The sequence below is a fragment of the Gopherus flavomarginatus genome, chromosome 10, assembly GCF_025201925.1.
Source record: "Gopherus flavomarginatus isolate rGopFla2 chromosome 10, rGopFla2.mat.asm, whole genome shotgun sequence".
Taxonomy (NCBI): domain Eukaryota; kingdom Metazoa; phylum Chordata; order Testudines; family Testudinidae; genus Gopherus; species Gopherus flavomarginatus.
Window position 1 is genome coordinate 7,689,947 of NC_066626.1, and position 13,853 is coordinate 7,703,799.

Genomic DNA, 13,853 nt, shown 5'->3' on the forward strand with positions numbered 1-13,853 from the left:
AATTGAGGTCACAGCAAGGCAACAGTATCGTCTGTTGGGGGAAATATGATCCTCAGATACTGATGAATAATAAGAGTTTTAAGTGCTCTGCTCTTGGAAGGGCAGCACATTGCTAAATATCAATTGAGTAGCATTTGACTCTTCAGATGCTTCAGCCATTGCTTTAAGAAGGCATGCATGGATCAGACCAACAGGCCTACCTCTACAAAGATGAGGATTGAAGACCTCCTTTTTCAATGAGAAGGTCCAGTTAGTCTACAGATGGATGGAGCACTAAAAAGATGAAAAATATGAGCTCTACAGCTAGATCTCTAGTCTTTATGAATAAGATCGTTCATAACTCCAATTTTTAGATATCAAAGACAGTATGTAGTCGTCTACATTGATTCCTTAATACCAAGGAAGGAATTATTCTCTGCCTCAGCCTCAATATTAACCTCAGAAAAAGCAGTCTTATAAGCCTCATAATAATGGAAAGAATAACTTTTGTCATATGAGATTTCTACGCATTCTCAGATTTGACATAAGGATTTGGAGTTTTATAAACCAGCCCAGCTGGATACGGTTCACCCCCAGTTTGGGTACCATTTGTCCCAGTTTACCAGAAATAGCAGTTAACATGCAGGATCCACCTGTCTGTTATTGTACCCCAAAAAATATCCACCTCTCTCATCCCTGGCTAGGGGTTGGCCTCACATATTTATGAAGCGTAGAGATTCAGTCTGTAGTGGAGTTAGGTTTGGTAGAGGTGGTATCATTAGATCAGAGAGGAAAAGGTTTTCAGCCATTTTCTAATTTCAAAAAAAAGGGGGGAGCTTTGCCGTATTTTGGATTTAAGAAAATTAAGTACCTCTAGAAAGAGAACATGCAGAAATTTCTAACTTCTATAATCCGTTCTCTGCCACTCAGGATTGGTTTGTAGCTCTGGATTTAAAAGATTAATATTTCCATATATTTAGACCTTGTCACTAGAAATACCTGAAGTTTATGGTGGCAGAGGACCATTTTCATTGTAAGGTTCTCCCTTTCGGTTTGTCTGCAGCAGCCAAGGTGTTTTTTAAAAAAAAAGTCAATCTGTAGCGGCAGTGTTCCTCAGATTGCAGGGGATGTTTGTGTATCCAATTTCAACAACTGACTAATAGAAGTGTCTTCGAAGGAAGATATCTTACTTCATGGAAAACAAATGTTTCCTCTTTGCCAGTCTGGGATTACAAGAAGTCACATTTAATTCCATTTCAAAGGATCTTCTTTATTGGGGCAATGCTCAATTCAACTGTGGCAAAAGCTTTCCTTCACATGGAGAGATTTATAAAGATAATGTCTATAATTATCCCTTTTCACTCCCCACAATAATAGATTTTTGTTGTTCTACAGTTCCTGGGTCTCTTGGTGTCAGCCATACCAGTGATGCTATATGTTCATCTTCAGATTAGAAACCTTCAGCACTGGTTAGCAATAAATTAGGACCAGGTTTAGAAAACATGTATAGCAAACTAGTAATTCCACAGCAGGTGTTAGCATCGCTAATATGTTGGGCAAATGTTCAAAATGTAATGAAGGGTATGTCTTTCCATTCACATTCTCTATCGGTAATATTTACCTCTGATGCATCTACGGTGGTGTGGGGGTCCATTTGTACAATAGGCTGTGAGACAAAGTTCTTCCTCTACCGTGGTGGGTCCTGTGCTTATTGGCAGATTTTCACACCTTAGTGATTTTCCCCTCTGGTGGAACCCACAGTCTGGGTCAACTCCTCCTGTATCTGATCAAGAGTTGGCAGGTTTAGGGGGAACCCGGGTCTGCCCTCTACTCAGGGTTCCAGCCTAGGGCCCTGTGGATCGCAGCTGTCTATAGTGCCTCCTGTACCAGCTGCATGACAGCTACACCTCCCTGGGCTACTTCCCCATGGTCTCCTCCAAACATCTTCTTTATCCTCACCACAGAACCTTCCTCCTGGTGTCTGATACCACTTGTATTCCTCAGTCCTCCAGCAGCTCGCTCGCTCACTCACTCTCAGCTTCTTGCTCCCAGCTTCTCACATGCACACCACAAACTGAAGTGAGCTCCTTTTTAAACCCAGGTGCCCTTATTAGCCTGCCTTGATTGGCTACAGGTGTTCTAATCAGCCTTAATTGGTTCTAGCAGGTTCCTGATTACTCTAGTGCAGCCCCTGCTCTGGTCACTCAGGGAACAGAAAACTACTCATCCAGTGACCAGTATATTTGCCCTCTACCAGACTCCTGTACTCCACTGGCCTGTGTCTGTCACAGCTGTTAGAGCTCATTGGTCACTAAAAGAAAAGGATTTTCACATCAGAGTTTAAGAGCTGAGACCAATCACTTTAGCTTTAAAGTCATTTCAAACACAAAGTAGATCAGGTGGCTACAGACACTAGGACAGTGTCATATTATCTGAACAAGTAAGGGGGGCTTATTCCTTACAATTATGTGTGGAGGCAAAGACCTTTGGAACTAATGAATAGATCAAGATGTTCATCTAATACCGATCGGTGTAACAGGGAGTGAAACGTGCTTTCAGACTATTGGAGCAGGTCAGATGCACAAGTGGCCTTTGAAGGATAAAATAGTAAAAATACCCCTTCACTTTATGGGGGACTCTGACAATAGACCTTTTTGTATCCAGCAGCATGAGGAAGTGTTAGAAATTTTGTTTGAGAGCAGGCAGAGACAAGGAATCAATATTGGATTCCTTTCTAGCACATTGGGCTCACAGCTGAATGTCTGATTTCTCTCCATTTCCTCTCAGACAGAAAGGGATAAACACGATAAGACAGGACAAAGCCAAAGACATAATAGTGCTGGTATGCCCCAGACAATGAGGATATCCAGACTTGATTCCCCTGCCAAGAGAGCTAATGGAGCCCCTGCCACTGGCATCGGACGTGTTATTACAGCACGGGATAGTTTGTCATCTGGATCATCAGTCTCTCCATCTAACGGCATGTCTGGGGATGTTAGAAAAAAGTTGGGCATTGGATGTGCAGAATGTTTTGTATTCCAGGAAAGAGTCTACAGGACGGTTATAGCCATATGTGGAAAAGGTTTTTATTGTGAATTTCCATGTATGATATGATATAAATACACAGCACCAATTAGTTTTGTACCTGAAAAAGTAGATCTTTCACTATCTTCAGTAAAGGTTCATCTCTGTCACGCCAGCATATCATGTACCTGTATGTGGGGGAAATCATTGTTCACTAATGATGCGGTTACAAAGTTGGTTAAGGGTCAAAATAATTTATACTCTCCAGTAAGATACAATATGCCAGCTTGGGATTTAAACATAGTGCTCTCACAATTAAGACCTGCCTTTGAGCCTTCAGGAAACTAATTTATTTCATTTGTCTATTAAAAGTGTTTTTAATAGCTATTATCTCTGCAAGATATGTAAGTTAACTACAGTACGTTTGTTAATGACTGATCTGCAATTTACTGTTTTTCATAAAGACAGGATAGTTCCTCAAACATACCCAAAGATTTTACAAAACCTCATATAAACTAGTCTATAATTTTACTGGGCTTTTCCCCTCAGCCCCATACTCGTGAGGGCAAAGCTATGTAACATACCCTGGATGTTTAGACACGACTAAACAATTTAGACAAGGAATGCTCAAGGTTCACTGAAGGAAGTGGTGAGGGAGGCATGTGAGTGCTCCAGCAGTGACTGTTTGCTAGAATTCCACCCTTAAGGCTGCAGCATTCAAGATCAGAGCATCCCATCAGTGTGAATATGAGGAGCGTATGTCGAAGAAGGTAAGTAACCTTCATTTTTTTCATACAGAAACAGTTTGAGTCTTTAAATCATAGAAAGATGGGACTGAAAGGGACCTCGATAGGACATCTGGTCCAGTCCCGTCCACTAAGGAAGGACTAGGTATCATCTAGAGAATTTCTGGCAGGTGTTTGTCTAACCTGCTTTTAGAAACCTCCAGTGACAGAGATTCTACAACCTCCCTGGGCAATTTGTTCCAGTGCTTAACTACCCTGTGTGACATTCCCCTGGTGTTGTCTGGACCAGTGAGCTACTAGGCCTCTCCAATCCTTGACTCTGGCAGGCAGCCTTACCCTGATTTGCTGTGAGAACCCCCACTCCTGGGCTGTTCACACACAGCCTTAGCATGTAAGCTGCTCCTTGCATTGTGCCACCGAATGACATTAGCCGATATCTCCGGTCCCAGACGCAGCCCTAGGATCCTTCTTGCAGTATCCAGTTATGCCCGCTGAACACTGCAAGCTTATATGAGTTTGTCAGTTTAACAAAGAAATTGATATGTATCAGGCTTGTTATCCCATGGGGAGTCTCTGACATGCTTCAAACCAAACACACTGCTTCAGGTAGAATTAAATGGATTTATTAATGACAAAGATAGATTTTACGTGATTATAAGTCAAAATGTAAGTCAGATTTGGTCAAATGAAATAAAAGCAAAACACATTCTAAGCTGATTTTAGCACTTTCAGTGGTCTTACAAACTTGGATGCTTCTCACCGCAGGCTGGCTGGTTGCCCTTTAGCCAGACTCTCCCCTTTGATCAGTGCTTCAATCCCTTGGTGGTGATGTCTGTAGATGGAGGTAGAAGACAGAGGAAGAGCATGGGAAAAATCTCCCATTTATTGTATTCTTTCTTCCCTCTTGACTTTGCCCTCTCCCTTCAGAGTCAGGTGAGCATTACCTCATCACAGTCCCAAACTGACCAAAGGACGGGGCGTGACTCACTCGAGAGTCCAACAGATCCTTTTGTTACTGTCTATGCCAGCACTCTTTGTTCCTGCGAGGCTGGGCTGGGTTTGTCCCAAACGTGCCTTGATGAAGTGTGAACTGCCCTTCTGCTCTCAGAAAGTTTTTGCCTGGGCTTATTTTAAGCCCTGAAGGCACATTTTTAGCCTAATAACTATATACATGAAATTACAACCTATAACATCACCATAACAATGCTCAGTACATCATGAGCCTTCCAAAGACACCTGACATGACAAACTTTGCATTAGATACCACACAATCATATAAGGATGAACATCGGGATGTAAGGTGTTCCCAGGAGGTACAGAATGTCACACCCTGACAGGAACTTTTTCTTAGTGTGTAACCTGTATCTCCCTGGCTGTGATTTTAAGCCCATTAATTCTTGACCTTCTCTTCAGGCGATAAGGAGAACAACTGATTACCTTCCTCTTTGTAACAACCTTCATACTTGAATGTAGTATTGTAGCTGTGTCAGTCCCAGGACACTAGAGAGAGAAGGTGGGTGAGGTAATATCTTACTGGGCCAACTTCTGTTGGTGAGACAAACAAGTTTCATGTTTATGCAGAGCTCTTCTTCAGGTCATACTTGAAATCTGTTGTTATCGTATCTAACCCTCAGTCGTCTTTTCCTCAGACTAAACAAACCCAGGTTTTTCAATCTTCCTTGTAGTTCATGTTTTCTAGATCTTCAATCATTTTTATAGTGCTCCACTGGACTTTCTCCAGTTTATTCCCATCTTTCCTAAAGTGTAATGCTCAGAATTGGACACGCTACTCCAGCTGAGGCCTTAACAGCGCTGAGTAGAGAGGAAGAATTACTTCTCATGTCTTGCTTACAACACTCCTGCTAATAAGTCTCAGAATTTTGTGTGCTTTTTTTGCAACAATATTGCATTTTTGACTCATATCTAGTTTGTGATCCACTATACTGCCCACATTCTTTTCTGCAGTATTCTTTCCTGGATACTCCTTTCCCATTTTGTATTTGTGCAATTAATCATTCCTTCTTAAAACGTAGTACTTTGCATTTGTCCTAATTCCATTTCATCCTATTTATGTCAGACCATTTTTCCAGTTTGTCAAGATTATCTTGAATTCTAATCTTGTCCTCCAAAGCTCTTGCAACCCCTCCCAGCTTAGTATTGTCCATAAATTTTGTAAGTGTGCTTTCTGTGCCATTATCCAAATTATCTATGAAAATATTTTGAATAAACTGGACCCAGGATAGAGCCCTGCAGAACCCTATTTGCTATGCCTTTTCAGCTTGACCATGAACCATTGTTTACTACTATGGTTTTTCAACCAGTTGTGCATCCACCTTATGGTAGATTCATCTAGGCTACATTTCCCAGGTTTGCTTATGAGAAGGTCATGTGAGACAATATCAAAAACCTTATTAAATTAGAGAGACATCCCATCTGGTGCTTTCTCTCCAAGCCTCATGGCTTATTACCCTGTTAAAAAAACAAACAAACAAACAAAACTATTAGGGTGATTTGACATAATTTGTTTATTATTTATATTCTTCTATGTGTTTGCAAATTAATTTGTTTCTTTGCTCCATTATCTTTCCCAGCACCAAAGTTAAGCTGACTTAATTCCCAGGGTTTTCCTTATCCCCCTTTTTATAGATAGCCACTATATTTGCCTTCTTCCAGTCTTCTGGGTTCCCTCCTGTCCTCCATGGGTTCTCAAAGATAATCACTAGTGGCTCACAGATCTCTTCAGCCAATTCCTTAAGTATTCTAAGATGAATTTCATCAGGCCCTTGAAGACCTCTTACGTGTCAAAAAAAATTCTTAACTTGTTCTTTCCCCATATTAGTTTCAGATTCTACCTCATTTACAATGATGTTTGCTATGTTAGTCATCTGAGCACTGCTAACCTTTTAGGTAAAAACTGAAACACGTCTGCCATTGCTGTGTTTTCTGTTATTTTCTTTGTCTCCTCATTGACTCTCCTCTGTCCTTGGTCTTCCTCTTACTTCTAATTTATTTGTAAAATGTTACCCTTTATGTCCCTAACTAATTTAATCTCATTTTGTGCCCTGGCCTGTCTAGTTTTGCTCCTACATGTTTGTGTAGGTTTTAAATATTCATCATTCATAATTGACCTAGTTTCCACTTCTTGCCTGATTCTTTTTAGGGTTTCAGGTCACTGAAGATCATCTGATTAAGCCAGGCTGGTCTCTTACCATACTTCCTATCTTTCCTGCACATTTGGGATAGTTTTGCTCTTGTGCCCTTAATAATGGGTCTTTAAAAAACTGCAAACTCTCCTGAACTCCTTTTTCCCCTAGGCCTGGTCTACACTACACGGTTAGGTCGATGCAAGGTAGCTTACATTGACTTAGATGTGGATGTGCCTTCATTCACCTTCATAAAGAACTCCATATTGGGATCTCCCTATACTCCATCCCCCCACCCCACCCCCCAAAAAAAATTCCACATGGCCTCAAGGATGGGTACAATACACCATACCACTCCATCTGTGAGGACATTAAAGACAATCATAGCTTCACATACACGGTTGGTATGTGTGTCCTGGAATGAAATGTTCTTTCCCCTTTGGCAGTTCTGTTTCCTTAACTTATTAAGTTTTAAATGTTTTTTAATTGCCTGGTTTATATTACAGAATAAAATTCTATTTTTTGGAACAAAATTAGTCTTTATTAGTTCACAGCATAAGCTGTCTGTTGCTGAGCAGGTCTGACCACCAATTTCCTGTTACTTCACTTTGTCACAGACCCCATAACATCATTCATAGACAATATTAATAGGTCCATTGACAGTATTAACTTCCTGCATGCGGGGCATTCACTACAAGATTCATACTGGGCTGCAAAAGAGCAATGCCAGGTGGAGCACACTGCAGCAACAGACACTACTCTGGCTCACTATTAAAACGGTCTTTCAAAGCCTCCCTGTGCTGTATAGCTCCATATTGAGCTCTGGTGTCTTTGCACTGGAGGACTGGTGTGATTGTGGCACACAAATCCAGAAATGTGGTATTGTGCATCCGAAAGTTCTGCAGCCACTGCTCATCCCAAACTTGCATGACAATGCAGACCCACCAATCAGTGCTTGCTTCTCAGGCCCAGAACCAGCACTCCACCGCCTCCAGCTGCTCCATGAATACTGCCAACAACCTTGAATTGTTTCTTTCTATGTCCCACAGCAATCTAGCCACCTAGGAATTGTCATGTTCCCTGCGGTTCCACAAATACTGGAGGATCACGTGCCCTGTGCTTGCAATGTTCTTGACAATAGGGCAGAGCTGTGCAGGCTCCAGGCTTCTGTCAGAGATGATGGACAGTGAGGAGGGATGCATGGGTTTGTGTGGATTTTGAAAAGGTGCAAAATATTATGGGATGCAGATGAAATGCTAGGATGGAGAATACCGCATTATGGGAAGTTGAACTCGTTCTCCCAGACACCCCTGAACAACTCATTTTGGTCCCTTCAGGCATTGCAAAGACTTCCCAAAATACTCTTAACTGGGTGGTAGCAAGTTGTACAGTGGGATACCTACCCACGGTACACTGCACTCTGCACTGATACAAGCGCTCCTAACACCAGGAGCGAAGTGTAGTCCTGCACAAGTGATATAATAACTGCAGCGGCTGGATGCTGATGTAACCTAGATCAATATAATTTTTTAATGTAGACATGTCCTTACTAGACTTGCTTCCCATGGGATTTTACCTACCAGTTCTGAGTTAATTAAAGCCTGCCTTCTTGAATTGTCTTTATTCTGCTGTTTTCCCTCCTACCATTCCTTAGAATCATGAGCTCTTACTATTTCATGATCACTTTCACTCAAGCTGCCTTCCACCTTCAAATTCTCAACCAATTCCACTCTGTTTGTCAGAATCAAATCTAGAACAGCCTCTCCCCTAGTTGCTTCCTCCCCCTTCTGTAATTAAAGGTTGTCTCTACTTCATTCCAAGAACTTGCTGGGTAATCTGTGCCCTGCTGTATTATACTCCCAACAGATGTCTGGGTAGTTGAAGTTCCCCCATCACCATCAAGTCTGAGCTTTTCATGATTGTTAGTTGTTGAAAAATAGCCTCATATATCTCCTCTCCCTAGTTAGATGGTCTACAGCAGTGGTTCTCAATCAGGGGTTGTCATAACCTAGTCCCAGATTTGGACCTTAGCGTCCAAAATGTGGGGGTTAGCATGAAAACCTCCAAGCTTAGTTACCAGCTTGGACCTGGTAAAGCTGCCACCACCCAAAAAATTAGAGTGTTTTGGGGCACTCTCGTCCCCCCAAAAACCTTTCCTGGGGACCCCAAGACCCAAATTCCTTGAGTCTCACAACAAAGGGGAATAAACCATTTCCCTTCCCTTCTCCCTTCCAGGCGTTCCCTCCCTGGGTTCCTGAAGAGATACACAGAAGCAAGCTCCGTGAATCTAAACAGAGGGACTCCACCCTCTCCTATTTTCAGTCCTGGAAACACAAGCACTTCCCTCTTCACCCAGAGGGAATGCAAAGTCAGGCTAGTAAATCTAACACACACAGATTTCCCCCTGACTTCTTCCTCCCACCAATTCCCTGTTGAGCACAGACTCAATTCCCTGGAGTTCCCCACTAAAGAAAAACTCCAACAGGTCTTAAAAAAGAAAGCTTTATATGAAAAGAAAGAAAAAATACATAAAAATGGTCTCTCTGTATTAAGGTGACAAATACAGGGTCAATTGCTTAAAAGAAATATGAATAAACAGCCTTATTCAAAAAGAATACAATTCAAAGCACTCCATCAACTACACACATGTAAATACAAAATAAAAAAACATATAAATCACTGTCTTATCTTTTTTGTACTTACAACTGGGAAACAGAAGATTAGAAAGCAAGAGACAGAAATCCTCTCATAGCCGAGAAAGAGATAGGCACAAGACCAAGAACAAAGGACTCACACACAAACTTCCCTCCACCCAGATTTGAAAAAGTCTTGTTTCCTGATTGGTCCTCTGGCCAGGTGTTTCAGAATACTTCTTTCCAGGTGAAAGAGACATTAACCCTTAGCTATCTGTTTATGACAGGGGTACACAGAGGTCTTCCAGGAGGTACGTCAGCTCATCTAGAGAGTTTTATAGTTTTACAACAGGCTATGTAAAAAGCACCAGCAAAGTCAGTACAGACTAAAATTTCATACGGACACTGACTTGTTTATACTGCTCTGTATACTATACACTGAAATGTAAGTGCAATATTTATATTCTAATTCATTTATAAATATTGTAAAAATGAGAGAGCAATTTTTCAGTAAGAGTGTGCTGTGACATTTTTGTATTTTTATGTCTGATTTTGTAAGCAAGTAGTTTTTGAGTGAGGTGAATCTTGGGGTATGCAAGGCAAATCAGTTTCCTGAAAGTAGTCTGGAACAGCTGAGAACCACTGGTCTACAGTAGACCTCTACCGTGACATCACCTTTGTTTTTTATCCCATTTATCCTTACCCAGGGACTTTCAACAGGTTTGCCTCTCACTGCTATATCTACCTTAGTGCAAGTGTGTACATCTTTGATATATAAGGCAACGCTTCCACCCTTTCTTCCCTGCCTATCCTTCCTGAACCAGCTGTATCCTTCTATATCAATATGCCAGTTGTGTATTAGCCCACCAGGTGTCTGTGATGCCGATTATGTTGTAATTGTGACTGTTCACTAGCATTTCTAGTTCTAGTAAATATTTTACAAGGCACACCAAGAACATAATGAGTTTAAGAACATAACATAAGAATGGCTGTACTGGGTCAGCCCAAAGGTCCATCCAGCCCAGTATCCTGTCTACCAACAGTGGCCAATGCCAGGTGCCCCAGAGAGAGTGAACCTAGCAGGTAATGATCAAGGTATCTCTCTCCTGCCATCCATCTCGACCCTCTGACAAATAGAGGCTAGGGACACCATTTCTTACCCATCCTGGCTAATAGCCATTAATGGACTTAACCACCATGAATTTATCCAGTTCTCTTTTAAACGCTGTTCTAGTCCTAGCCTTCACAACCTCCTCAGGTAAGGAGTTCCACAAGTTGACTGTGAGCTGTGTGAAGAAGAACTTCCTTTTATTTGTTTTAAACCTGCTGCCCATTAATTTCATTTGGTGGCCCCTAGTTCTCATATTAGTGGAACATGCAAATAACTTTTCCTTATCCACTTTCTCCACATCACTCATGATTTTATATCTCTATTATACCCCCCTTAGTCTCCTCTTTTGCAAGTTTGAAGATTTGTGTGTGGGAAAATCCTCTTGTTGCATATGTGGTTAGACATTGTTATGTGATCTGCAAATCTTTTTCTTGTGGCACACTGACCAGGTGCTGCTTGCGACAGTGAAAATCAGACTTGATTGGGAATAACCATCTGTAGTTCTTAAGTGGTATTACACTGAGGAAAGAAAGAATGTAGGCATCCATTGGCGTGATTCGTAACTCGCTTGACTGTTGTGGTCTATTGATGTTTCATTGGTTATTCTTGATATCGCTTCAATTTCAATATGAGTTCAGTAGTTTCAGATACTGTACCCATCCATTGCGAAAGCTATTCATTTGAATAGCTGTGGGTGCAAGTTTTGTTCCCAATCCTTGAGGGGGCCATTTAGGGATCTAGGGCAAAATCAGTACTTGATCCTGCTAGTAAAGGCAGAGGACTGGACTTGATGACCTTTCACGGTCCTTTCCAGTTCTATGAGATAGGTATATCTCCATATATAATCTTATAGTTTGTCCTTTAACTATTGCTGGTGGTGTCACTACACTAAATGTGGGAAGAAACGTCCATTCAGTTACACTAAAAACTATTTTTAGTTAAATGCATTGAAATAGTTTGATCTTATCTATCAAATAGCCATCAGTGGTCACATCTAATTTATTATTAGAACTCTGAATTAACACCAGTGATGAAGATAATTACCATTTCTGTAAACTCTTGTCTCTGCAGACAAAACTGTATTTGCTTATATTTAAACTGTTCTCTTCAACTGGGAGGCTAGATATCTTTTTTAGTAAGTTCTGCAGATAATAAGTGGATGAGGTGATTCTAAATCTGTAGAATGTCCAGAAATCTCACGCAGACTTTGTGTATCTGCTGATGAAGATAACTAACTAAAGAGTAACTCATGATTTAACCCTTTATGTACTATGCCATGGTATATGTCTGAAGCCACACTGCCAGGAATACAGGAATCTGCCCTTGTCCATCTGTGAAAAAATGTACATCTATCCCATCAAAATGTCCTTGATGTTAGGATGTTCATTTCTATGCGTGGGAAACTGCATGATACAAAGCCACATGGGAACAATAATGCCACTTTTGACATGAATTCAAACTGGAGTAGTGATATTTTTAAGTATCAAATACAATTTCATTCTTTTGTACTGCTTTGAAATATTTAGGTAGAAAGGGCAGTAGGGTGGGCCCTACCAAATTCTTGGCCATGAAAAATGCATCACAGTTCTTGAAATCTGGCCTCCTCCCATGAAATGTGGGGCTTTGTGTGCTTTTATGCTATACTGTACAGATTTCACAGGGGAGACCAGCATTGCTTAATTTTGGGGTTCCTGGTCACTGGATTACAGACCTAAAAGTCGCAATATTACAACAAAAAAAACTTCAAAAACAGACTCCAACAAGAGACTGCTGAATTGGAATTAATTTGCAAACTGGACACCATTAAATAGGCTGGAAAAAAGACTGGGAGTGAAAGGGTCATTTAACAAAGTAAACCTATTTCCCCAGGCTTATTTCCCCCCCACCCCACTGCTCTTCACACCTTCTTGTCAACTGCTGGAAATGGGCCATTTTGATTACGGCTACAAAACGTTTTTTTCCTCTCCTGCTGGTAATAGCTCACCTTAACTGATCACTCTCATTATTGTTTCATGTTCTCTGTGTATATATATATCTTCCTACTGTATTTTCCACTGCATGCATCCAATGCAAGTGGGTTTTAGCCCACGAAAGCTTATGCTCAAAAAAATGTGTTAGTCTCTAAGGTGCCACAAGTACTCTTGTTCTTTTTAATAAATTTAGTAAACCATGACCTTTACAAAAATGTTACATGCATATGTAGCATAAAACACATTCTAGTTATGTTATATAAGCATATTTCCATAAAGCCTTATGGGTTGCACCGTCACAGGGGTCGTATCTTTTATCAGACCAACTTCGTTTGGTGAGAGAGACAAGTTTTTGAGCCACACAGAGCTCTTCTTCAGGTGTGTGTATGTTGTAAGCAACTAATTCTTCAGGCAATAATCAATTCAATGTTTTTTATGTGATGTCCAGATGGTTGGCTATGACAAATCATGTTCAATACTACAGGAAGAAATAATATCCATACATATTGTCACTGAATTAATATTGCTACTAAGAAACTGGAAAAGCTCCATTTCACAGAATCATTTGGGTTTAACTGGGGAATTTCAGTAGCTCCTCTAGCCTACCCCTCTTGCATTATGGCAGTATTGACTTCATTATAACTAAGCCATTCATCTTTTCTGGGTGGATGTCATGTCTAGACTATCTCGTCTCTTCAGGGTAGATTCAATAGCCATCTCTTAAGATATGAGCTAATCACCTAGGCTGGCCTAAAGGAAACAAAACTCAAGTATATCCCATATTTTAGATGACCTTTTTAATGTGTGAGAGATTTAAATAATTCATTTGAAGGTGGGGGTAATTGTATTTTGCTTTTGAGTTATAAACATTGTTTCATAGTGAAATCTAGTTAAAGTACAGTTTAATTACCCAACCATTATTCCTAAAGTCAGAATCAACTATCCAATATACTGAAGTTTTTTTCCTGTCGACTAACTATTTCATTCTTCTGTCTTCAAGAGATTTGGGTGAGGTAATGTATTAGCTCTCCTTGGGTCGGAAGATGGACGCTTGGGGCAAGAAAAGTCAGAAGCTTGGCAGCGTAGCAGACCAATCCCTAAGGGCTGAAAAATGAAGAGAAAACAAACTTTTGGCTAGTTGCTGTTGAATGGCAGCACTAGTCTATTATTCACTTGAAATGAACATCAGATTGGTTTCTGTTCATATACTGCACTTTACGTTTGTCTCCAGTGCTTGTGTTAGTCGG